Source organism: Cetorhinus maximus, chromosome 22 (assembly GCF_964194155.1).
Source record: "Cetorhinus maximus chromosome 22, sCetMax3.hap1.1, whole genome shotgun sequence".
Classification (NCBI taxonomy): domain Eukaryota; kingdom Metazoa; phylum Chordata; class Chondrichthyes; order Lamniformes; family Cetorhinidae; genus Cetorhinus; species Cetorhinus maximus.
Genome location: NC_135900.1, coordinates 2,151,010 through 2,178,718, shown reverse-complemented (window position 1 = coordinate 2,178,718; position 27,709 = coordinate 2,151,010). Strand labels below are relative to the sequence as shown.

Genomic DNA, 27,709 nt, shown 5'->3' with positions numbered 1-27,709 from the left:
AAGTTGTGGAACTGAGACGTTCTACATGCATAAGGAAACATCCAGAAAGACTGAATGTGCAAATTACTTATGTGTAAATAATTTTGCTATTTTGAGAAAATTGTACTTGTAAGTGGTATTTCTGAGTAAAGGAAGAGGGATGTGGTAATTATGGTTTTTTGTAATGTGTAGTACACCTTTAAGAAGGATGTTATAAAGGAAGGTCACATGATCTTATTTAACCAATAGAGGAGCAGAGTGGGCTAGCTCTGGAGTCAGTAGTCCGAGTTAGTAATCAGAAGTATGCAGACAGGGTTTGAGTTAAAAGCACACAGGTGTAGCTATGAGTACCTTTGTAAATAAATAGAATGTGTTCTACCTAAGAACTGTCTGCTGATTAACTCCGTCTATTTTACCAACACGGCCATCGCAAAACAAGCCTGCAACCCAGATCCAGAAGTCCCAACTAACTGGTGACCAGGATCCAACAACAATGTAGGTCAATCCTCAGTTAATCACTGGAACAATATTTCTTGAAAATAAAAATCTTAACAGTTCATGAAAACATAGTATTATCTCAGTAACAATCCCTCAATTCAATGAATGATGAGGAGCAGGATGTTTAATGCCATGTTGCAGTGCAGGAGACAGGGTTATATGATATTTCTATAGCATCCTGCACAGAGCATACATTTAGAATAGTGTTTGAACCTAAGATATACCAAAGTGACATTGATCGTATATTCATCCAGTGCTTGGGAGCAGCAACGCAAAATTCAACTTAGGCTCACCGTTCCCACGTCAAGCATTTTAAGATTTGAATTGGCTCCCAAAGGCATAATGAGATGCTGGTTACACTTTCAATTGTGTATGTACAAAATGTCACAGGCAACCTGCAGAGTTTCACTTGAATTTTAAGCAGCCCACAATTAGCCAGGCCCTAATGTATTTCATTGGCCTCATGCCTGTGGATTTTTATCATCCCAATTCTGAAGTCTTATTGACTTTAGAACAAAGGAAAAAACACAAAAAGGCTCAAGGCTTCTAGAAACCAACTGCGTTACTACAGAACATTCTTTACACATCATCGCAGCACTATCAAAGGTACCGACTTCCAATTGAGATGTTAAAATGTGGGTTTGTCTGCTCTCAGGTGGATGTCACTCTTTCAGAGAGAGAGAGCAGGAGAGCTTTCCCCAGTCCCCTGGCCAATATTTATTCCTCAATCAACATCATTAAAAACAGGTGATCTTCACATTGTTGCGTGTGGGAGCTTGCTGTGCACAAAATGTCTGCCACACTCCCTGCATTACAACAGTGGCTACACTTCTACCAGCAAATGACATTTATTCTCTCAATGGGTGAAGATTCCTCTTGTTAAACATGAAATTGTCAACTTCTTTAGAAGTGGGTTCTCAATTTCACTGCACCTCGACTATGGAAAGAATCTTCTAGATGTCGAATTCTGAAATTTGTCAATTAGACTGGGAATCGTGATTTCTTTGTTGTAGAATCATGCTTGCTTAGGGAATAAAGGAAGACAGCTCGACTCTCCATTGTTTAATTACCAGGAGCTATAAGTAATCCATATTGCAAAAGCTAGAGCTGATCCAAATGTTGGTCTCCATACATTATTCTCAAGAGACAAAAAGCCTGAAATTTGTCAAGGGTAAATTGAGATGCTGAAAGTGTCAATCTGTGGTAAGAGATTGGTGCCAGGAGACTAAATCTGAAGGGAATTTTTTCCCGGCTGCAAGTGGATGGAAAATTAGATGTATTAAAAATAAACAATTCAACACTCAATAGCTCAAACAGACAAGTGTAGATTTTCCAACTCCAATACCTTGTGAATTGCTGAATCAAGGGATGGTGTATCTCAGGCTACACATTCACTGTTTTCCTGACTCCCACACATTTATAGAAAGTTTTGAACCTACTAAAACATCTCAAAGCACTTTACAGGAGTGTTACCAGGCAGCAGTTGATACCATGCAAGCCCAAAAGAGGAGATGTTATGCCGGGGATCAAAAAGCTTGGTCGAAGAGGTGGATTTTAAGAAACATCTTAAAGGCAGCGAGGTGAGATTTGGGGAAGGCATTTCAGAGATTAAAACCCTGTCGTCTGGAGGCACAGCTGCCAATGGTGAAGCAAGAAATGTTCAAGAGGCCAGAATTGAAGAAATGCAGAGATGTTGGAAGGCTGCTGTGGGTAATAGAGATAAGGAGGTACCAGGCCATGAAGTGATTTAAATACAATGATAATAATTATAAATCAAGGCTACAGGTAATGTACTCAGTAAATTCACCCATAATTTCGATTGAAGGTACAAGTCACAGTAGGATGAATGCAGAGCGCCCAGCATAATGAGAATAATTATTTTCATTTGAGTAACCCAAATGACAGATTTATTTATGCTAATTTTCCCATTACTCAATGATGTCCTTTCAATCACTCACATCAAGGTGGTGCCCAGTTGGCTGGACAGTTAGTTTGTGATGCAGAGTGTCAACAGTGCGGGTTCAATTCCTGTGCCGGCTGAGGTCATCCATGAAGGGCCTGCCTTCTCAACCTCACCCCCTCGCCTGAGATCTGGTGACCCTGAGGTTAAACTCGCCACCAGTCATCTCTCTCTAATGAGGGAGCAGCCTATGGTCCTCTGGGACTAGGTGACTTGCACTTTACAGTTAGCTCTTTGAAAAAGCTATCCAATCAGTCCTTCTTTCCCCATTGCCACCTAATTTTCTTGCCTTCAAGTTGAATTTCCATTTATCCAATTCCCTTTGGAAAATTAATTCTATCCTCAGGTTACCAACTTTTTCATCAGTAAAATGTCTCTCTATCTATCCTATCAAAACCCTTTGTAATTTTAAACGCCTCTTAAACATTGGCTTAACCTACTTTGCCTTAAGGAGAATAATCCCAGCTTCTCTGGTCTTTCCACATAAACACATGTTGAGGTCTTTCTTTGGGTAGATAATCATCATTTTTCATTCATCCCAATCAATGAATTTGTCAAGATCAGAGAGCGGAGAAAATTGGAGAATTAGCAGCATCATTAGACTAAGACAAAGCAACAACACAAACAGATCAATAAAAGCAAAATACTGTGGACTTTGGAAATCCGAAATAAAAGCAGAAAATGCTGGAAAAGCTCAGCAGGTCTGTGTCTGTGGAAAGAGAAACAGAATTAACGTTTCGAGTCCATATGACTCTTCTTCAGCTCTGAAACACGAAACACTAACTCGGTTTCTCTCTCCGCAGATACTGTCAGACCTGCTGGGGTTTTCCAGCATTTTCTGTCTTTATTATAAACAGATCAATGCTACTTTTGTCAATATATATGGACTTTTCACAATGGTTATTTACACATTAAACAACATTAAGCTGGCATTTTAAAATCACTTTGGCTACAAAAATGGGTAGAAATGATAGGACAGATGCGAAGGACAGATGCAACCTTTCTGGTTTCCAAGAAAAAGTGTCCCCAGTTCCTTTGATTACAATCCCTGAAAGGATAAAATGTTCCTCCGGATTGCTCTGTTGATTATTTTGTAAGGGCATCGCTACACTAACTGGGGAATTCTAGGATTCAAAGAACCCAACTCCCTAATTGAAATTAGAGGTTACAAGTGACCCATTTGACTACGACACTAAACTGAGAAATTGCAATAGTTACAGTAGCAAAATAAACTAAACTTCAACGCAGATGATGACATTCGTGTTAACCAGGTAATGGATGTAGATTGGGCCAATCTATTCCCTCAGTCCCATGATCCCAAGCACCCCATCTCCATGATCCAATTCATATCCTGTCCAGGGTCCCATTCCCCCACACCGCCCCTACCCATGTGCTGTTTTAGTGACAGGGTAATGTGAGCTGTAAAGGATGCTAGGATTAAAAAAGGAAGCTTGTGTGCAACGATTCTCAGACGCTTGAAAAACCTGCTGAAAAAACCCAGAAAACCAGCTTTTTTTTTGTACTTTGTCTTTATTCCAGGATTTACCTGCTTCAAGTGTGTTCAAAATTTCAAAGGCAGGAGATGAAGAAGCAATGAACTCGAAACAAAATACAATCAGGAACTGAAACCCCTTTTCTTGAAATAGTCAACATGACAGTAATTGCCTGTTACAGTCGTATTCAAGTGGAAAGGAAGAAATTAATTTGTACCAACAATGACAAAAAAAGAAATGGAAAAGGACAAAGGAATAATAAAGCTGAGGGAGAAACCTAACTCCCGTTCCTCTTGCACATTTCTCTCTGCCAACCTCCGTTTGTGAAGGGGGAGAAAGGGCGACAGAATGGGAAGAGGAGGAGGGAAAGAGTGGACGAGAGAACTAGGGATGCATTTATATAGCGTTTTTCAGGACCTCACAATGTCCCAAAGCACTTTACAGCCAATGAAATACTTTATAATATTTGGTGGAGAACAGACCAACACTATGCAGATGAGGCACAGGAATCAAAATGACACTGCAAACATCAAAGCACACTTCACACGTGGTCCTGCCCGACTCCTGCACCAATTAAAATTGGTCATGACATTGGGGGAACTCCTCTACTCCGCTTTGAAATAGTGCCATGGAATCAGTCATATGCACCCAAGTCGGCAGGCAGGACCTCAGTTTACCTAAAAGATGTTATCTCTGACAGTGCAGCACTCCCTCAGTACTACACTGAAGTATGGGCCTAGATTTGCAGTGGGGGCTTATAGGGAAGATGGTGGCTTAGTGGTAAAGTCACTGGGCTAGTAATCCAGACGCCCAGACTAATGTTCTGGGGATATGGTTAATATTCAAGTCAGAGGTTTGAGGAATTGAGGAAAATGGGGGTAGTGCAAGAAGGAGTAGCTGATATGGAAGATTACCCATGATCTTCCCGAATGGTGGGTGAGGCTCAAGCTGCTAAATGTCCTCCTCCTGATCCTTTTTCTTCTGTTCCTGACTGCCCACAGAGATCAATATGAAAGATGATGAAATCACTCAAAGATCCCCGTTACTCTTAAATCTTTTATAATCAGGGTCTCACAAATGAGAATCCAAATCAGGCTGAAAATATTATCCTGCGAGTTAAGAAAGAACACTAAGGAAATCTTAGGTGTGATTTTATCCCCACCCAGTTTTAAATCAGGCAAGGAGGCAGTTAACACCAGTCAAAATCCCTCAATATTCTGCCTGGAATATATAGTCTTTCATTTTAACTTAGTTCTCTGCACAAGCAGACAAAGACACCCACTGGGACCAGTGGGGGTCCTTTGTTAGATATGCAGATCGGGGTACGATGACATTATCGAGCCTCGACTACTTAACTCTGGCAGAGCATGGGAACCACCAGATGAAGACAGCAAGAAGAATATTTGAGTCCAGAAGAGACCATTTCTACACAAGGGTTTTCTAACCACTTGTGCGACTAGGAGAAATGGAAATGTTCCTCTGGGCCCAACACTGAAAACATCCCTCCCATGGAACCCGCTTCCCATAACTCTCATTCTTACATACAAACAAGGAGGAGCCGCCCCTTGAACCTGCTCCATCATTTAATAAGATCATGGCTGATCTGTGGATAACCTCAAATCTGCATCCTGCCTGCCCCCGATAACCTATCACCCCCTAGCTTACCAAGAATCTATCCACCTTTGCCTTAAAAGTATTCAAAGACTCTGCTTCCGCTGCTTTTACAGGAAGAGAGTTCCAAAGACTCATGACCCTCAGTGAAAAAATTTCACCTCATCTCCATTTTAAATGGGCAACCCCTTATTTTTAAACAGTGACCCCCTAGTTCTAGATTCTCTCACAAGAGGAAACATCCTCTCCACATCCATCCTGTCAAGACCCCTCAGGATCATACAGGTTTCAATCGAGTCACCTCTTGCTCTAAGGAGAGATCATCTAATTGAGGTATATAAGATGCTAAAGGGAATAGACAAAGTAGACGTGGAGGGGATGTTTCCCCTTGTGGGGCATTCTAGAATGAGAGACCATAGTTTTAGTCATAGGGGTGGTAGATTTAAATCAGAGATGAGGGGGAATTACTTTTCTCAAAGGGTCATGAACCTGTGGAATTCACTACCTCAGAGTGCAATGGATGCTGGGACACTGAATAAATTTAAGGAGGAGATAGGCAGATTTTTAACTAGTAATGGGTTGAAAGGTTATGGGGAGAGGGCAGGAAATTGGAGTTGAGGCCAAAATGAGATCAGCCACGATCGTATTAAATGGCGGGGCAGACTCGAGGGGCTGAATTGCCTACTCCTGCTCCTAGTTCTTATGTTCTAAACTCCAGTGGATACAAACTTAGCCCAACCAACCTTCCATCATAAGACAATCCACCCATTCCAGGTATTAGTCTGGTAAACCTTCTCTGAACTGTTTCCAATGCATTTACATCATTCCTTAAATAAAGTGACCAATACTGTACACAGTACTCCAGATGTGGTCTCACCTGTGTCCTGTACAACTGAAGCATAACCTCCCTACTTTTGTGCTTGATTCCCCTCGCAATAAATGATAACATTCTATTAGCTTTCCTAATCACCTGCTCTACCTGCATACTAGCCTTTTGTGAGTCATGCACTTGGACACCCAGATCCCTCTGCACCCTAGAGCTCTGCAATCTCTCACCATTTAGATAATAAGATTCTCTTTTATTCTTCCTGCCAAAATGGACAATTTCCCATTTTCCCACACCGTACTCCATTTAATGGCCAGCCCCCCCTCTGGTGTCAGCTGGCAGTCTTCAGCCATCTAAACATCTGCCCAGTCCTCTTGGGCGCTCCTGCATCCAGCCGGCCCCATGCTTTGAGATTCCATCCCAAAACCACTCCCCCTCCCCTCTCCAAGGCCCCTCCTAAAAACCTACATCAAGCTTTTGGTCACTGGTTCCGACATCTGCTCCTTTGGTGTTGCAGCCAAAATTTTGTCTGGTTACATCTCTGTCAAGAGCTTTGGGATCATTCTCCACCCTGGCCTCCTAATTTGAATTGCTTCAAGGGTTCGGAGGGGAATTTCTCAGCCTTTATTCTCCCTAAATTGACCTTAGGCTTTTTAAAAATATGAATGTTTGTCTCTCCCAAGAAATATCATGGCAGTAATCATCATGCTGAATGTGTCATGACCACATGGGGCAGATGGGATGAGATAGCTGCTCTTTTCTTGCCTGTGCATCATTTTCAGGTATTTAAAGATAACAGCCCCTAACTTCCGCGGCGTGGTAACTAGAGTCGGATTGCCACTCCGCTCCTCCTTACTTACCTGGAAACAAAGCCGCTCCTTTCTCGCCCGACCTTCTGACTCAGGTCAGGTGTGGACAGTGTGAGGCAGCGGCTTCCTGAGGCTGTGTGTCCAGGGCAGGAGACTCAGAGGAGAGGCCACAGCCCTTTTATGACACTAGCTGCTGTAAAACAGGTAGGATTAATGGTCCGGCCACTTTCAGAAGCCAAGGAGAGGTTTGTAAGATAAGTGGATGGAATTGAGGGAGGGGGAAGATATCAGGCGGTCAGTGTTGAGGGGTGATCACTGGGGGTGTTGGGTGGGTCAGGCGGTCAGTGTGGGCATGGTCAGTGGTTCGGGTTGCGTGTGCTTAGGGGTCAGGGAATAGTCAGTGAGGGGGGGGTTCGAGTGGTCAGTGGGAATGGTCGGGGGGGGTATTGGGTGGTCAGTGGGGCAGGCTGTCAGTGGAGGTGTCGGGTGGTCATCTGGGGCTGGTCAATAAGGATTGGTTAGTGGGGGGTTGGACGGGCAGCCGGGGTGTCCTGCGGGGAACTGGGGGTGTGGGGATTCCCCAGCACATCTTTGGGGTGCCCCGCCCACCGGTTACGATGCCCTGGGGCCCTGATGTGACGGGCCGTTTGGTTGATTTGCTGTGGCGATGTCTGATGTACAGACGACTCCAGCATGCAGTAGTGCACCCTTCTCTGCATAGCTCCAGACTGAACTGGCTCTAAAAGGAAGGGAAGGGATGAGAGGCAGAATGCATCTCCTATCCCACTGTAACCTCAATCCATTTTCCTGGATCAGTGTCTCCCTGAGGGATTCCCATCAACGAGAGGGAGCTCACTGCTGCCACTACATTGGAAAAGCACAGGGACAGAGCTGTTGGCAGCAAGTGCTGGGGCTCATTTAGAGGATCCACTTAACCCAGTCCCTCATCTAGAGGCGTTGGACCTTTTACCTCTGCTGACTGGGGTCTATCATCAACTTCCACAGGGATCTCAGGAGGAACTAAGGTAAATATGAACACGAGCTCACCAGCAGTTACACATGTCAGGCAGGGAAGAGGCAGCCAATGACAGCCTGGGAGGAGGGGCAGGTGTTAGAAAACCCAAGTTGGACAGGAAATGATGATCAACCTCCTTGCTCCATTTTCCCACTATTTCCAAATCACTAGTCCTCTAGATTAGAGCTGGCATTACATACCACATTTTTGTAACATCCCAGTATCAGCGGGTTTTTTTATTCATTTATTGAATGTGGGTGTCACTGGCTGGGCCAGCATTTATTGCCCATCCCTAATTGCCCTTGAGAAGGTGGTGGTGAGCTGCCTTCTTGAGCCGCTGCAGTCCATGCGGTGTAGGTACACCCACAGTGCTGTTAGGGAGGGAATTCCAGGATTTTGACCCAGCGACAGTAAAGGAACGGCGATATATTTCCAAGTCAGGATGGTGAGTGATTTGTTCTTCTAGGTGGTAGAGGCCACGGGTTTGGAACGTGCTGTCAAAGGAGCCTTGGCTGCAGCTTGATGCCACTGTGCACAGCATGTGGCTTGGTTAGGAATTGCTGAATTGTGAAAGAATGATAATAGACTGAGGCAAAATCAAAAATATAGATTGAGCTTTCTGGAAAATTCACACCTTTCCTACCTACATTTCCAATATCACAGCGACCGTGAACTGGACTCAGATGTTTTATTACATTAAAAGGTGCTATATAAATATAAGTTGTTGTTGTTCGCCTAGAGCAGATGTGGTTACCAAGCCAAAGAATCATGTATTTAGTACTGAATAAAAGAGGTGGGTGGGTAACAGCACTGTCAATCTTCCCCAGCACACACACTCAGTCTTCTTGCTGCTGGTAATAACCTGCCAATTGCCCGCCTACTGCTCAATTCCTCTTTTCACTGTCTTCTGTGATTGAGTTGCTGCTTAATCTTCAGATACTGAATGAGGTAACGATTGCACAGAAAGCGTCTCAGAGAACATTGTCCCTTCCTACCCACACCCACATTGCTAATGATGAAGATGTGAAAATGGGTGAAGAATCTTTCTCTAAGGCAGTTCTGTGTAGGTGCTTAGGGATGTGTCACAACAGTAAATCAGAGTTGAATAATGCATTAATATGATTACCATTCCTCATCATAAATGAGACAAAGAAAGATGAACATTTGAAAATTGTATGTGCCATTGTATTTGTTTCGAAGGAGAACCACATTTTACATCGAAGATCTTAAAAGGAACAAACTCACATTTCTATACCACCTTTCAGAACTTCAGGACATTCAAAAGCATTTAGAGCCAATGAATTAGTTTTTGAAGTGTGCTCACACATGTAACGTAGGAAACAGCAGCCAATTTGCACAAATGGCAATATGATAATAACCAGGTCATCCTTTTTTTAAAAAAAAAGTGATGTTGATTGAGGGATAAATATTGGCCAGGACATTAGGCGGAACTCATCAGCTTTTCTTTGGAACAGTACCATGGGATTTCTTACACCCACCTAAGAGGGCAGATACTCAGTTGAACATTGGAGCACTCCATCAGTACTGCACTGGAGTGTCAGCCTGGGTTTTTGTGCTAAAGCCCCTGGAGCTGGAATCCACAACCTTCTGACTTAGAGGTGGCAGGCACTAAATAACCACAACATGAGGGAAATGTGAAAACAGAATAAAAGAGACATTTATTGGGTAAGGGTATCAAGGGATATAGATCAAAGGTGGGCAAATGGAATTGAGATACAGATCAGTCATGATCTAACCTAATGAAAAAGTTTAATGAGGTGAATGGCCTCCTCCTGTTTCTATGTAGCAGGCTCGAGGTACGAAATGGCCTTCTCCTGTTGTGTAAATACTTTCAGGCTATTCATTTTGAAAACTAGCTCCAAGTGGTTGCTCAATTTATTTATTTCAGGTAATGAAACATTTCCACCTTTTATGAATGGATGCTGAGTCAAATTCCCTGTGCTCTGCCCAACACCATCAGTCAGTCAGAAGGACCTCTCAAACTCTACAAATAGAACACTTCCATTTCCCATATCAACCTGTGACTCTGTTGAGAGAGATGACTAAATTAATGTAGAATTAAGAAAGGAAAGCAACATTGTAAATGTTCAAAATGTAAAACAAAAACAGAAAATTCTGGAATGGTCAGTGTGCCTATTTAAACTCACATGCATTCTACACGCAGTATGTGAACTGCCAACCTACCTTTTCAGATAATGATAAGGGTCTTGTTAGAAACACACATTTTCAGCACAAAGAGAGCAGCAGTGGGTTGAATTTAGTCCTGTTATGCAGTCTGATTTGCCTGAGCTCTTAGAGAATCAAATCATATTCCCCTGTTCTCTCCCCATGCGTTTCCAGAACATGTCACGGCTTTTGTTTAGTGCTCTTGACCCACTCTCAAGGGGAGCAGGGCTGACATTCACTTTGTCTTTCAGGATCTTGCTCTCATTTGTGGCGGGAGTGACGTGGTTGGGGAGGTGGAGATTTAACCCTTTGCATCTGGTTTACATCAAGGTAGCCTCTGAACCTGACAGCGCCATAACTGACCCTGTGTGTAAACGTGGCAGCAGCTTTTGCAAGTTCAATTTAAAATTCGCTGGGTTGGGCAGGACAGCTCTTCAAACCATGTTCACCCATCAGGCTAAAGGCTTTGTCAGCCGTGGTTCAGTTGGTAGCATTCTCATCTCCGGGTCAGCAAGATACAGCTCAAGACACACTTCAGAGAATTGAGAGGGGGGGTTGGTGGAAGGGGGGGGGATTTCTATCTTGGGGTGAGGCTGTGCCTCCCGATCAGCAAAGGCTGAAGATAGAACCCCCGCCCCCCACCCCTCGCCAATTCCTTCCCACCCTTTGAGGAATTTTTAGCAAACAAACAATAAGGCCGCCCACTCCCACACCATCCATTTTATGGCAAGGGCAGCATATTATCAGGGTCGATTTGCTTGTTATCAAGCCTAATTGACCCTTAATTGCTCATTTAAATATGACAGGCTGGCTGCCGATTTGGGCGACCACCCACCCTATTATGGGGGTGAGTTCGGGGGTAGGCGGGAAGGTGGTGGGGCAGGCACCAACCCTACTTTATGTGCCCCCCACCCCTGGCTGAAAACTCGCCACAGGGGGCCACATCAAACAGAGCCCAATGTAGTACTGAGGAAGTGCTGCACTGTTGGTGATGCTCTATAAATGCAAGTATTTCTTTCTGGGTGATACAAAAGAATATTTGCATTTATATAGTATCTTTCACAACCTCATGATGTCACAAATTGCTTTACAGCCAATGAAGTATATCTGAAGTAAAGTCACTGTTCTGATGTCGGAACTGCAGCAGCCAATTGGCACACAGCAAGTTCCCACAAACAGCAGTGAGATACTGACCAGATCATCTGTTTTTGTGATAAAAGCAAAAAACTGCGGATGCTGGAAATCCAAAACAAAAACAAAAATAAAAATACCTGGAAAAACTCAGCAGGTCTGACAGCATCTGCGGAGAGGAACACAGTTAACGTTTCGAGTCCGTATGACTCTTCAACGGAACTGAGGAAAAATGGAAGAGAGGTGAAATATAACCTGGTTTAAGGGGGGGTGGGACAGGTAGAGCTGGATAGAGGGCCAGTGATAGGTGGAGATAACCAAAAGATGTCATAGACAAAAGGTCAAAGAGGTGTTGAAGGTGGTGATATTATCTGAGGAATGTGCTAATTAAGGGTGGAAAGCAGGACGAGCAAGGTACAGATAGCCCTAGTGGGGGTGGGGTGGGGTGGGGGGAAGGGATCGAAAAAGGCTAAAAGGTAGAGGTAAAACAATGGATGGAAATACATTTAAAAATAATGGAAATAGGTGGGAAAAGAAAAATCTATATAAATTATTGGAAAAAAGGGGGATCAGAAAGGGGGTGGGGATGGAGGAGAGAGTTCATGATCTAAAATTGTTAAACTCAATATTCAGTCCGGAAGGCTGTAAAGTGCCTAGTCGGAAGATGAGGTGCTGTTCCTCCAGTTTGCGTTGAGCTTCACTGGAACATTGCAGCAAGCCAAGGACAGACACGTGGGCATGAGAGCAGGGTGGTGTGTTGAAATGGCAAGCGACAGGGAGGTTTGGGTCATGCTTGCGAACAGACCGAAGGTGTTCTGCAAAGCGGTCACCCAGTCTGCGTTTGGTCTCTCCAATGTAGAGGAGACCACATTGGGAGCAACGAATGCAGTAGACTAAATTGAGGGAAGTGCAAGTGAAATGCTGCTTCACTTGAAAGGAGTGTTTGGGCCCTTGGACGGTGAGGAGGGGGGAAGTAAAGGGGCAGGTGTTGCACCTTCTGCGGTTGCATGGGAAGGTACCGTGGGAGGGGGTTGAGGTGTAGGGGGTGATGGAGGAGTGGACCAGGGTGTCCCGGAGGGAACGATCCCTACGGAATGCCGCCGGGGGATGAAGGGAAGATGTGTTTGGTGGTGGCATCATGCTGGAGTTGGCGGAAATGGTGGAGGATGATCCTTTGAATGCGGAGGCTGGTGGGGTGATAACTGAGGACAAGGGGACCCTATCATGTTTCTGGGGGGGAAGAGGAAGGTGTGAGGGTGGATGCGCGGGAGATGGGCTGGACACGGTTGAGGGCCCTGTCAACCACCGTGGGTGGAAAACCTCGGTTAAGGAAGAAGGAGGACATGTCAGAGGAACTGTTTTTGAAAGTGGCATCACCAGAACAAATGCGATGGAGACGAAGGAACTGAGAGAATGGGATGGAGTCCTTACAGGAAGCGGGGTGTGAGGGGCTGTAGTCGAGGTAGCTGTGGGAGTCGGTAGGCTTGTAATGGATATTGGTGGACAGTCTATCACCAGAAATTGAGACAGAGAGATCAAGGAAGGGAAGGGAAGTGTCAGAGATGGACCATGTGAAAATGATGGAGCGGTGGGAATTGGAAGCAAAATTAATAAATTTTTCCAGGTCCAGACGAGAGCATGAAGCAGCACCGAAGCAATCATCGATGTACCGGAGAAAGAGTTGTGGGAGGGGGCCTGAGTAGGACTGGAACAAGGAATGTTCCACATACCCCATAAAGAGACAGACATAGCTGGGGCCCATGCGGGTACCCATAGCCACACTTTTTATAACTCATCGACACCAACGCCCATCCAGGACCTTCCACCCCTGCCCGTCCCTCTGTCCCCATCCCGTCTTCCAATCCCAGCCCCAGCCGCGTATTCACCATACCCCCTGACCTTACCCTCTCCGATGCTGAATGTTCAGTGCTCAGCAAAGGACTTAGTTTCATACCCTTACGCCCTCATCTCAATGAATTTCAGGCTCGGCACGATGCTGAACTCTTCTTCCGCCGCCTTCGTCTCCGTGCTCACTTTTTTGGGCAGGAGTCCTCTCCCCGTTCAACGGATCCTTTTACCCACCTCCAATATTCTCCCTCCACCTGGACCCTTCCCTCTGGATTCTTACCTTCTCTTGATCTTTTCATTGAGAACTGTCAGCGTGACATCAGTCATCTCAATTTCTCTGCTCCTCTCACCCACTCTAACCTGTCTCTCTCTGAACTTGCTGGACTCCGTTCTCTCAGGTCCAACCCTGACATTGTCATCTAACCTGCTGACAAGGGTGGCGCTGTTGATGTCTGGCGCACTGACCTCTACCTCGCAGAGGCTGAGCGTCACCTCGCAGACACTTCCTCCTACCTACCCCTGGACCATGACCCCACCACCGAACATCACGCCATTGTTTCCAGGACTGTTACTGACCTCACCTCCTCTGGAGATCTTCCTTCCACAGCTTCCATCCTGATAGTCTCCCAACCTCGGACGGCCCGCTTCTACCTCCTACCCAAAATCCACAAACAGGACTGTCCCGGCAGACCGATCGTGTCAGCCTGTTCCTGCCCCATGGAACTCATTTCTTGCTATCTTGACTCCATTCTCTCTCCCCTTTTCCAGTCCCTTCCCACCTACATCCGTGATTCATCTGACACCCTACATCATATCAACAATTTCCAGTTCCTTGGCCCCAACCGCCACCTCTTCACCATGGACGTCCAATCCCTCTACACCTCCATCCCCCACCAGGATGGTCTGAGGGCTCTCCGCTTCTTCCTCGAACAGAGGCTCGAACAATCCCCATCCACCACTACTCTCCTCCGTCTGGCTGAACTTGTTCTCACACTGAACAATTTCTCCTTAAACTCCTCTCACTTCCTCCAAATAAAAGGTGTGGCTATGGGTACCCGCATGGGCCCAGCTATGCCTGTCTCTTTATGGGGTATGTGGAACATTCCTTGTTCCAGTCCTACTCCGGCCCCCTCCCACAACTCTTTCTCCGGTACATCGATGATTGCTTCGGTGCTGCTTCATGCTCTCGTCTGGACCTGGAAAAATTTATTAATTTTGCTTCCAATTCCCACCGCTCCATCATTTTCACATGGCCCATCTCTGACACTTCCCTTCCCTTCCTTGACCTCTCAGTCTCAATTTCTGGTGATAGACTGTCCACCAATATTCATTACAAGCCTACCGACTCCCACAGCTACCTCGACTTCAGCTCCTCACACCCCGCTTCCTGTAAGGACTCCATCCCATTCTCTCAGTTCCTTCAACTTCGTCGCATCTTTTCTGATGATGCCACTTTCAAAAACAGTTCCTCTGACATGTCTTCCTTCTTCCTTAACTAAGGTTTTCCACCCACTGTGGTTGACAGGGCCCTAAACCTTGTCCGGCCCATCTCCCGCGCATCCGCCCTCACACCTTCTTCTCCCTCCCAGAAACATGATAGGGTCCCCCTTGTCCTCAGTTATCACCCCACCAGCCTCCGCATTCAAAGGATCATCCTCCGCCATTTCCGCCAACTCCAGCATGATGCCATCACCAAACACATCTTCCCTTCACCCCCCGGTGGCATTCCACAGGGATCGTTCACTCCGGGACACCCTGGTCCACTCCTCCATCACCCCCTACACCTCAACCCCCTCCCACGGCACCTTCCCATGCAACTGCAGAAGGTGCAACACCTGCCACTTTACTTCCCCTCTCCTCACCATCCAAGGGTCCAAACACTCCTTTCAAGTGAAGCAGCATTTCACTTGCACTTCCCTCAATTTAGATTACTGCATTCGTTGCTCCCAATGCAGTTTCCTTTACATTGGAGAGACCAAACGCAGACTGGGTGACCGCTTTGCGGAACACCTTCGGTCTGTCCGCAAGCATTACCCAGACCTCCCTGTCACTTGCCATTTCAACACTCCACCCTGCTCTCATGCCCACATGTCCGTCCTTGGCTTGCTGCATTGTTCCAGTGAAGCTCAACACAAACTGGAGGAACAGCACCTCATCTTCCAAATAGGCACTTTACAGCCTTCTGGACTGAATATTGAGTTTAACAATTTTAGATCATGAACTCTCTCCTCCATCCCCACCCCCTTTCCGATCTCCCTTTTTTCCAATAATTTATATAGATTTTTCTTTTCCCACCTATTTCCATTATTTTTAAATGTATTTCCATCCATTGTTTTATCTCTACCTTTTAGCCTATTTCGATCCCTTCTCCCCACCCCACCCCCACTAGGGCTATCTGTACCTTGCTCATCCTGCTTTCTACCCTAAATGTCACCTGTTAGCACATTCCTTAGATAATATCACCACCTTCAACACCTCTTTGTCCTTTTGTCTGTGACATCTTTTGGTTATCTCCACCTATCACTGGCCCTCTATCCAGCTCTACCTGTCCCACCCTCGCTTAAACCAGCTTATATTTCACCTCTCTTCTATTTTTCCTTAGTTCTGTTGAAGAGTCATACGGACTCGAAACGTTAACTGTGTTCCTCTCCGCAGATGCTGTCAGACCTGCTGAGTTTTTCCAGGTATTTTTATTTTTGTTTTTGATATGTTTTTGTGATGTTGGTTAAGGGATAAATATTGGTCCCAGGACACTGGGGTTAACTCCTCTGTTCTTCTTCAAATTACTGCCATAGGATTCCATATGCCCACCCAAGAGGGCATCCAAAATTTGGCACCCCTGACAGTGTAGTACGGCCACAGAAGTGTCAACCCAGGTTATATGCTTAAATATCTAGAGTGTGACTTGAACCTGCTACCTTGAAGTCGAGAGTGTGACCCACATGCCAAGATTGACACCACATTGAAGCAAGAGTAAGATATCAATTATTATTCAGCCTTGCCCCACTGGAATGCATAGTATTAATTTTACTGGAATAGTAATTGCCCTCTTAAATGGTCTAACATGCCACTAAGTTGTATCAAACCACTACAGAACAGGCAAATCAGAATAAAATCAGACAGGAAACCCAGTGTCAACCTTAGGATCAGATCTGCCATCACTGGGTCAAAATCCTGCAACTCCCTCCCTTACAGCACTTACACCACCTGGACTGCAGCGGTTCAGAAACATGGCTTACCATCACCTTGTCAGGTACAATCAGCGATGGGCAATAAACGCAGGCCTCATCAGTGACATTCACACCCAGAGAATGAATGAGAAAAACATCTAACCCTCGAGCAGCATTGATGTCTGAGCACCAGAGCACCCTGGGCACAACGGTGAGGGGCAAGTTGAGGGAACAGAAGTTGAAGCCAAAATGCTGCTCCTAGATAAAGTTCAGGGACTGACCTAGATTTCTGGTCTGTTTTCTTCAGATATCACAGCTTACAGTGCTTCAATCCTGCATCAATTTTGACTTTCTCGGCACAGATCACACCTCAGAATGGCTCTTAAGCACATCACTAATTAACCATCTCAAACAAAATCAAACAGCACGAATATCCAATTCAGTTGTTAATACCATTAGCTTTTTGTACACTTGACTTTGAAGTATTCTGTACATGGGGTTTGTAGACTCCAACTGCAATCTGACAGTGGCAGCCAACAGCCCAGACGGCTAAGCCAGGTCGTGATTGATATATTTAACAGAAAGGTGCCCAACATTCTACCCCACCAAGCACTGCTGTGAGATGTTGCATTAACCTTGTCAATTATAACTAGGAGTATTGATCAACAGTTACACTCACTGCCACAAACAAAGATGATCAGTCAGTGGTGGTGATGATGGCGGGGGTGGGGGAACCACTGTTAGAAGCATTCAACATCATAAAAAGCAACAAGCAAGCTCAAAAAAAGAGTCATTTCTATAGGTAGGAAAATGCAACAACCTGCAATTATATAACTCCTTTAATGTAGAAAAACACCACAAGAGCATTATCAGACAACAACCTTGACAATGAGTGAAAGGAAGAGACTTTAGTATGTCTGACACAAAGCTGAGTCAAAGAGGTGGACCATATGGAGGGGTAGAAAGGGGGAAGGGTTGAGGGAGGGTATTCCAGAGCTTAGGGCCTAGATGGTGGAAAGCATGTCCACCAGTTGGTAGCGTGACAGGAATGACTGATGAGGGTCCAGGATCTCAAGGTAAATACTGGATATGCAAAGGGGATTAGAAGAAATCTTCAACCATCCTCTTCATCCAGAGCCATCAGAATGAGGAATGTTTTTTTCCAGAAGGGATGATGGATGTTAAATCGAATACAGAATTGGAAAATAGTATTGACTCCGCTTTAAAAAGGATAGGGGGGAGCACAAGAAGAAAGCAGAATAATGGGCTTTGTATAACCAGCCCCTGGGAGAGACCAAAATTTAACAGAAGCAACAAGGGCTGAGTGGCTTCCATGTGCGAACATCTTAGGCTTCTCCTTCTTTTTCTAAATTCACTCTCAGGTTTTTCCTGTGTTTATTGTCCATCTGTACTTGCCCTGAGAAGGTGGCAGTGAGTCCTCCTCTTGAACCCCTGCAGTCCATGTGGTGAAGCTGCTCCCACAATGTTACCAGCACCAAATTAGGCAAAAGGTGAGATCAGTGAATGGGAAAATGAAAGAATAGCCTTCTAGTCATTTGGAGAAGACAGTAGGTTAAGTTATCCAAGTCACCCACTTTGCAAATTGTGCTTTGTGAATAAGCTGAAACCTTTGGTTTCATTTTGTCCCTCTCCTTCACTCAGTCAATAATGGTTGCAAGCTGATTAACAGGCAACAACAAGAATTCTCCATCCAGATCTTAACCCTCTTTATACCAGCCAATAGTGGTGGAAAGGGTTGGTTCTATGTGATGGGTAGGTTTTATGGGCTCCCACAACCCATACAATCTGGAGCACCCACCCACAGTCGCAAGTGTCCCACTGGGTGTCAACCCAGGGTTTTGACCTGTCCTTTGCTCACCTGAACTGACTGGAGTGGATTTCAAACCCTGTGCTTTCTAGTCTCAGAGGTGGGAATGTGACAACGAGGCTCACTCAAGAAATTGAAATAAAGGCTGGTAACTCAAGATTCAATAGTTCTAAAAAGGAAAAGAAAAAGAACCCAAAGAATAATAAAGAGAAATGTAAACAAGTAAAAAAAAATCCCAGCAGCAGAAACTTGATCCAGCTTTAATGGATTGTTTACCAAAGACATCAATGGGAATGAAAGTGTGGATATGGGAACTCAATTACCATGTGCTATACCTACAACCCTTAGGAGACAACCCATCAGTAGCATCATACAACTACATGCAGATATTACATTCTTGAAAACACAAAATAGATTTTTCTCTCTTGCACTAGACAGCTGTCAGCACACGCTTGATTTGATTGACCTAGTCACAGAGCTTTCAAAAGCCAGGGTTAAAGAAACTAAGAGAGCCTATGAAGAAGTGCCCTCGACTCCTGATCCTCATCTAAGGAGCTATTAATAACCCTGAGCATCTGTTAAACCTTTAGGAACTGACTTTTACATTTCACGTTCCACTTGTGTGATATAAACAAAGCTTCATCTCACAATAACTGCTTTTTGTGCTTCCGCAAATTTGTCTGCAAAATATTCCCCTTGACACTGACAGTGAAGTACATTGTGTGCATGCCTGCCTCATGATGGAACAACATTTGTAAACAAGCAAATCCAGGTTTCCAGTCCCAAATAATCAGACTTCCTTCTGAATTATATAGAGTTTCACACTAGAATTGTTTATAGTGGAAATGATTGTTTTAAAGTGGCAAGTTTGAGTTTTGAACATTGTATCACATGGTCTCACTTGTATAATATTTACAGCATTTAAACAGGTCATTTGGCCAACTGCACCATGAAGTATTTATTCTAGACACAAAACTTCTCCCACCCTATCAACATCTCCTTCTATTCCTCATATTTTAATCTAGCATCCTCTTAAATGCATCTATGCAATCCACCTCAACTACTCTCTGTGGCAGCAAGTTCAACATTCTAACCACTGTCTGGTAAAGAAGTTTCTCCTGAATTCCCCACTGGATTTATTACTTACTAACCTTATGTTTCTGATACCACCCGCATCTCCCAGCCTCCCAAAAGTGGAAGCATCTTCTCTACATCTACCCTATTAAATCCTTTCATAATTGCCAAGACCCGATCATACCTCTAGCAGAAAGAACACTGGCTGTTCAGTCATTCCTGATATGTAAAGCCCCTCAGCTATGCTATCATCCCAGTAAATCTCTTTTTGCACCTTTTCTGCTGCTTCTCTCTATTTTTTTTAATACTTCGGATTTAATGCACCTACATGGTAACTCCAGACAATCAATGTCTGCTTTTTCATGAATTCAATGGTGACACTCATTTCTGTTCTAATTTGGTTTGAATATTTTTTTTATTTCTATTTAGTTTTTTTTGATGTTCTTAATGTACAGTAGAACATAAGAAATAGAAGCAGGGGTAATTGGAGCAATTTGGGATGAAAGGAGCAAAGAACAAACTAAACACTAGTAAGACTGCATGATGAATAGAAACATGAGGGAACAATTGAGGATTAGCAAAGAGGCAAACATAAAGCACGTGGACAGCAGGGGAGTGCAGGACTGGAGAGAATCCAAAGAGATAAGAAGAGAAATGAAACAATTAGAAAAGCAAAGAAATTAAATTATCAAGGAACATAAAGCAAAATAATAAAATATTTTACAGACACTTCAATAAAAAAAGGCTCTGATGGGAGTCGGGCCATTAAGGGATGGACAGGATAATACCAGAGGTAATGATAGAGAGATGGCAGAAATATTAAATAATTATTTTGTTTCAGTATTCACCAGGGAGATAGAATAGATAGACATGACATTGAATGTGAGGTGAATGATGAGATAAGTGTACTTAAAATTAAAAAATAGGATATATTCAATAAACTAAACAAACTCAAAGAGGATAAAATCCCTGGTCTGGATGGATTGCATCCAGATACTTTAAAAGAGTCTAGGGAAGAGACAGCAGAGGCGCAACTGACTCATATTTAATCATTTGTTAGAAAAAGAGGACTGATGGATAGCTAATATAATTCCTATTTTTAAGAAATGTCTGGGGTGGGGGGAGGTGGCAGCAGAACATGCCCAGGGAATTATAGACTGGTCGACTTAACATGAGTGGTAGGAAAAGCAAAGGAATTCCTTACTAAAGGATAGAATAGAAAAATCTAGAAACAAATAACATGACAATAAATAGTCAGCATGGATCTCAAAATGGAAAGTCTTGCTTGACTGACCTTATTGAGTTTTTTTGAGGAGGTTAACAGAGACAGTAGACAATGGTAATGTAGTAGATGTAGTTTATCTGGATTTTCAAAGGCCTTTGAGAGCCTAATGAATAAGGTGAGAGAATGTGGAGTCAGGGGACAAGTGACAGAATGGATTGCCAGCTGGCTTCAAGACAGAACGCAGAGTGTGGAAGTAAAGGGTAGTTATTCAGAGTGGCAGAAGGTGGAAAGTGGCTTTCCACAAGGATCAGTGCTGGAAATCGCCGCTATTTACAATTTACATCAACAATTTGGAATAAAAAACAAAAATATAGTTTCTAAATTTGTGGACAACACCAGATAGGCGGGGGTCAGGAGGGAGAAAGGGGGGCGGTGGGAGGGGGATGATCAATATTGTGGAGGACTGTTACAGATCACAGGAGGACATTAATAAATTTGCAGAATGGGCAAACAATTAGCAAACATACTTTAACACAGATAACTGTGAGGTAGGAAGAATAGGGAGGTCTCTTATTACTTTGGACATGCAAGTGTAGGTGGGGGTAGCGGAATAAAGGGATCTTGGGATTAACGATACAACAATCGCTAAATGTTTCACCACAGGTTAACAAGGCTATAAACAAACAAACCAAGCACTGGGTTTTATTTCTAGAGGGATGGAATTCAAAAGTAGGGAAGTGATGCCAAACCTGTATTGATCCACGCTTAGAGAGTACTGTGTGCAGCTCTGGTCACCACATTATAACAATGATATAGAGGCACTGGAGAGGGTGCAGAGAAGATTAACAAGGATGAGACCAGTAATGTGTGGGTTGACATCTCAGGAAAGGGTTGACAGACTGGGTCTCTTTTCCCATGGAAAAAGAAGGCTGAGGGGTGACCTAATTGAGGTCTTTAAAATGATGAAAGGTTTTGATCGAGTGAATACAGAGAGGATGTCTCCTCTTGTGGGAAAGAGCAGAACTAGAGGCCATCAATATAAGATTATCACCAAGAAATCCAAACGGGAATTCAGGAGAAACTTCTTTACCCAGAGAGTGGTGAGAATGTGGAACTCACGATCAGAGGAGTGGTTGAAATGAATAGTATCGATACATTTAAGTGGAAGTTAGACAAGCATGTGAGGGAGAAAGAAATAGAGGGAAACAATTTAGATGAGGAAAGATGGGAGGAGGCTTGACTGGAACATAAATGCTTGCATGGATTGGATGGGCCAAAAGGCCCGTTTCCACATTGGATGTAAAAGAACAGATTCTCTGACACCTTTCATCCTCCTATCCTATACAAATAGAGAAATACATCACCAGCACATCTATCTGCACATTCACTGGCCAATCCATTCACCCACCCAATGACTCAGCTAACCACCTGTCAACCCAAACACCCTTGACCCCCTTCACCCACCCACTCTTCTATCTACCCAGTCAGCCATTCACCCAACCCGCATTCATCCTCCCATCCACTCTTACATGTTAAAACAATCAAGGCGGAATTAATCAGGGATTGAGCACCTGGATATTCACCAAATCTTCTGTATGAATTCCATGCACAACATCATTTCACAGCTTAAAATTGATGGTTACCAAAAATATTACAAGATGCGCCAACATTTTGTGTCAAGGTGGGCATACCTCAGAAGGTTGGTGCCCTGCTGCTACCCTAGGGAGAGTTAATTGGTGGAAGGTGGAGTGAGTGAGATGAGGAAGCATTCAGATCTGACAGGTACTTTATCAACATTATTCTGAATGAGTAAATGCTGCATAAATCAAAAGAAAATCATTGGATATCTTGGGTGCATTTTAAAGAGAGAAGATCGAATTCAAGTTTTAATCACTTCGCTTGATGGTTAATTTCTGTGTGAGTTTCAGATGTAGAAATGCATTTTCCATGAGCCTCCCACCCAATGATGTTGCCCTCACACTGTTTAACCACTAGAATGCTTCAAGATAAAGACCATTCCATTTGGACAAGGTTCCTATTAAAACTCAACAAAAAATGAAGTGATTTTTAATATGTGCCTATTACAATAAAATATTACAGTGTTAGCCAAATATTATGGATTTCTCAAGGAGTAACCCCAGCCAAAACAAGTTTTGAGTCAGACTCTGATTTACACCAGTCTGATTTGAAGTTCCAATTAAGTCAATAGAGTCTAAAGTTGAACAGGGTCTATCCTGTATTGAGCCTTCAGTCCAAAGGCTCCAACTATTGCCTCCAGGCATTGAAATCAGGGCTGGAATATCGAATTGTGAAAAATTCTATTTTCTCACAATCTTACACTTCCAGCTGAAATACATCCACTATCCACAGCCACTTGGGGAGTGAGTTCCAGATTTTTGTGTAGAAGAGTGCTTCCTGATTTCATTCCGAACAGGCAGGGGTCGATTTTTCAGATTGTAGCCCTTTTGCTCCTGATCCATCACCAGATGAAATCCTTTCTCCCCATTTAGCCACTGAACTCCGTTTAACATGTTAAACACCTCAACAGGAAAGGTTTATGCAACCGGTTCCTTCAAATGTCAGTCCTCTAAATCCTAGAATTATCCTCCATCCCTCCATAATCCATTTCATACATCCCCCCCACTTCCAATATGAAGTTTAGTTTCAGCTCTTGGTCCACTTTTTCACAGTCTCTTTAGAAATTCCAAACAAATCATCCAGGGTTGAATTCATCTCATCAGTCAAGAGTCTGAAACCCCCTTTCGACTGAATAAATGGGGGGGTTCAGCCCCTCTCCCTAGCGCCTGTGCCAGGTCTGGGTGGGGCTGCCCATCCCAGCTTTGCCTCCAATGACGCCCAGGAACCCAGCTCAGGGTTTTTTTAAATGGTTGAGGTGAGGGACTAGTGTGTGCAATAATGGGAATGAGTCGGCAGCCCTGAGATTTACATCTCCTCCCAAGGCTTCAAACTGTCAAAAATCACCTCGTTCCCCACTGCTCAATGGAGGAAATGTTTGTAAAAATGATTTTTAAGTTGTTATTTGAAAGCCGAGGTTTATTTTTTTGAAAACTCCTCAAATGTTTGATACTGAGGACTGACTTATTGCAGATTTTTACGAAGTTACACTTTCGGAATAAAACGCGTTGGTAAAACTGCTGACATTCTGCTCGAGTCTGGTCCCACATCTCCAACTTTATATAGAGTGTTGAAGGTGCTTTTACATTTACTACATCAAATAGCGCCACAAGTTCCAGTTTAAGACAGGAGGAAAATGAAACCTGTTGACGGTTGATAAAATTGCCGAGCCCAATATTATAAACTGTTGCAGTGCGGAGATTTGCTCCTGTTTGGGTTTTTCTCTCTCTCTCTGTTTCTAATCTCCAGGATTTTCCTGTCACTCCGCTTCCCTTTCACTGGACTCTTCCCGGAGCTGCTTGTTAAGTGACATTCCTGCTGCGGGTGACATTTGCTTTGTAATGTGGCTGTTTCCCAGGTTGAGAAGCCCATGTCTGTCAGGTGCTTAACACAATCTGAACCAGGGCAATAAATCCGTGTATAAATGTGTATGTGTCAGAGAAATTACAATCGTGTCAACACAAACACATCCTTGACCTTCACAACCTGCATTCAGAATTCGCCCCCACTATTTTTAAACCCTGTCTCCTTAAAAAAAAACCACCCAGAAATGCAAAGCTTCCGAATTGAAAGCAGTTTGATAATTTCCCCCCCTGTCAGCGATGGATATTAACTAAAGGATGTGGTAACTAAACATGTCCCTTGGTGACTGAGCAAACGGGTTTGTTCCGGGAGGCGACATCTGTTTGCAGTTTCGGGCCAAATGCTTTCCGCTCATTTCGGGAAGTCTTTCTTATCCTTTCCCAATTCCCTTCGGTCCAAGAGATTTCATTTTGTTTCCTCAACCGAGATTCATCTGGGACTGCCGGCTGATAGTGGAAGGCTGTCTCTCTGTGTCTCTCTCTGTCTCTCTCTCTCTCTGTGTCTCTCTCTCTGTGTCTCTCTCTCTCTGTGTCTCTCTCTGTGTCTCTCTGTCTCTCTCTCTCTCTGTGTCTCTCTCTCTGTGTCTCTCTCTCTCTGTGTCTCTCTGTGTGTCTCTCTGTCTCTCTCTCTCTCTGTGTCTCTCTCTGTGTCTCTCTCTCTCTGTGTCTCTCTCGGTGTCTCTCTGTGTCTCTCTCTCTCTGTGTCTCTCTCTCTCTGTCTCTCTCTCTCTGTCTCTCTCTCTCTGTGTCTCTCTCTCTCTGTGTCTCTCTCTGTGTCTCTCTGTGTCTCTCTCTCTCTGTGTCTCTCTCTCTCTGTGTCTCTCTCTGTGTCTCTCTCTGTGTCTCTCTCTCTGTGTCTCTCTCTGTGTCTCTCTGTCTCTCTCTGTGTCTCTCTGTGTCTCTCTCTGTGTCTCTCTGTGTCTCTCTCTCTGTGTCTCTCTCTCTCTGTGTCTCTCTCTGTGTCTCTCTGTGTGTCTCTCTCTCTGTGTCTCTCTCTCTCTGTGTCTCTCTGTCTCTCTCTGTGTCTCTCTGTGTGTCTCTGTGTCTCTCTGTGTGTCTCTGTGTCTCTCTCTCTGTGTCTCTCTGTCTCTGTGTAAGTGTGTGTGTGTCGCTGATTGAATCGCTGGTTGTCGGAAACCACTATTAATGGCTCTTTTTTCCTGATAAGCACATTTTAATTTAATCTAATACACCGCCTGTCTGGAATTTAACAAATAAAAAAGAAAACGCAGACTTATTGAACCCAGAGAATATTTGTTGCACCTACAGAACTGACTCTTAAATGAACCTGGCTAAACACTCACTAAGTGTTGGATGGGAGCGTTGCACAGGGGGATGCCATTGCTAACCGTTTCCTTTAAACCGATACACAGCAGAAAACACATTCCAGCTGGGAGACCGGGAACAAAACAAGTGAAATGTTTCCTTCCCCCCCGCCCCGCTTTATCCCTGATGGAGAGAGTGGCGATGCCGGACAAACAGCGGCTATCCGGCTTCACAATCAGCGTTCAGCCCTTTCATTACAGTTTCCTACACTCGTGTTGTTACATCCACCTCAACTTTCTGGACACATTTTTCTGGCTTCAGCGAGTAGCCTCCCCCCGCCACGAGTGGATCTCAATGATCCTGGGTGAAGACTCCTGGAGATATCTGTCCTCCTCGGAACCGCTTCCTAACAGAATCCAGCCAGTTCAATTCGCAAGCTCACATTTCCACCCCCACCTCCCCACCACCCAAACACTATCCAGAAAGAGGAACATTAATTAAACCCACACACACACACACACACACAATAGGCTTCCTATTAGCTGCACTTGCAGCTTTCACAACCCACATAACATTGCGGAACAACAGCACAACATCGCCTTACCTGAAACGATGTCCTCTTATTTTGTTTTTTTTTAAAAATTAAAAAAAAACCGAAAATCTATTCAGCTGGAGGTGTCTGGAAAATAGAGGGACACCCACACACACACACAAAATAAAAGGAAGATTCGTTTCTCTTTTCTGCTTCTCCTGGTCAGGGGCTTTTCAGAGATTTGGCTACAACTGAGTTAGCCTCTTCCTGTTGAGAGCAAGTGGCTTTATAGATGAGGAGAGAGGAGCATAGCCTCTTTAACACAGGAGCGACATACAGCAGCTCCTCAGGAATTCCTCCATTGAGAACCCACTGCATCACCGAGTCCTTGTGTCTGATTGGACACACAGAAGACGCTGCCTCGCATATATAATTTAGCAGCAATAAACAGGGAGCACTTTTTTATTTCATCTCCCCAGCTCCACATTTGAGAGAGTTCCTGCAAGAGGCAATCGGGAACGTACATCATGTAGGAAAAAATATACCCGGTTCTGTGGCCAGCAGATAGCTGGGCTCCACTTTGCATTGTAAGGATGGGGAATTCTGTGATATGACAACCCCCCTGCCCAGAGGGTCTCAGCACCACCAACAATGTAGCTGAGAAATGATCTCATAAAGACCCACACCATTCTGAGAGAGGAAATATTTCCAATCAGTGATTTTGTTGGTGGGGGGTGGGGTGGTGGAATGGGTGCAGGTGGGGGTGCACAGTCCATGAGACATTAAAAGCTGCATCTTTATATCCTGGGTTTTAGGTTCTTCAGTTATCAGTCAATTCTGACATAGTCATGCTTCAGTAAATAGAAGTTCATGAGTTTGGATAACTACCTGGAGTGCACAGGTCGATGGTGGATTTTGAGGTTTTATAATTTGCACATGGGATGGGTGTGTCATTGGCATTCATTGCCCATCCATAATTGCCCTTGAGAATTGAATAGGCCATTTCAGTGTCAACCAAATGGCTGTGGGTCTGGAGTAGGCCAGATGACAGCAGATTTCCTTCCCTAAAGGGCATTAGTGAAACAGATGGGTTTTAAACGACAATCTTTTCATGGTCATCATTAGACTTTTAATTCCAGATTTTTACTGAATTCAAATTCCACCATCTGCTGTGGCAGGATTCGAACCTGGGTCCACAGAGCATTACCCTGGGTCTCTGGTCAGGTGACAATACAACCAGGCCACCACCTCCCCTTTACATCCACACAGGTCAGTGTTCCTGGCCTGGACAAGCCACCTTGCTTGGCCATAAATGTGATTATCATTTACATCAGTCGGAAGGTTTTTTCTGAGGCTCAGCAGCCTGTCTAATAGGAGGTTGTGGGTTTGAATCTTGCTCCAGAGGCATGCGCACAGAATCTAGACTGGCACGTCAGTACTGAGGGATTGCTATGTCAGAGGTGCCATTTTTCAGTTGGGGGGTTAAAGCAAAGCCCTGTCTATCCTGTCAGGTGGGTGCTAAATGTCCCATAATGCTATTCAAGGAAAGGTTGGGGAGATCTCCCAGTATCCTAGTCAATGTTTATCCATCACCTAAAACTTTAAATAGAGAATCTGGTCATCACCACAATACTGCTAGTGGGATCTTGCTATGCACATATTAGCTGCTGTGTTTCCTACATTACAACACTGACTAAACTTCAAAAAGCACTTCATTAGTTGTAATGCCTTTTGGGACATCCAGAGGACATGAAAGGGGT

The 27,709-nt window shown here is 44.3% G+C and overlaps 1 protein-coding gene across 2 annotated transcripts in view; it reads right to left on the bottom strand.

Moving 5' to 3' along the window:
• Window positions 1-26,345, bottom strand: part of LOC144696397 (synaptotagmin-A) — a 518,026-nt gene extending 491,681 nt beyond the window's left edge. The window contains exon 1 of one of the 2 annotated variants that reach the window (XM_078567640.1): window positions 26,022-26,345. The gene's annotated coding sequence lies outside the window, so the exon portion shown is untranslated. The remainder of the gene's footprint in view (window positions 1-26,021) is intronic. The other variant, XM_078567636.1, reaches the window with a different exon arrangement.
• Window positions 26,346-27,709: the final 1,364 nt, after the last annotated feature.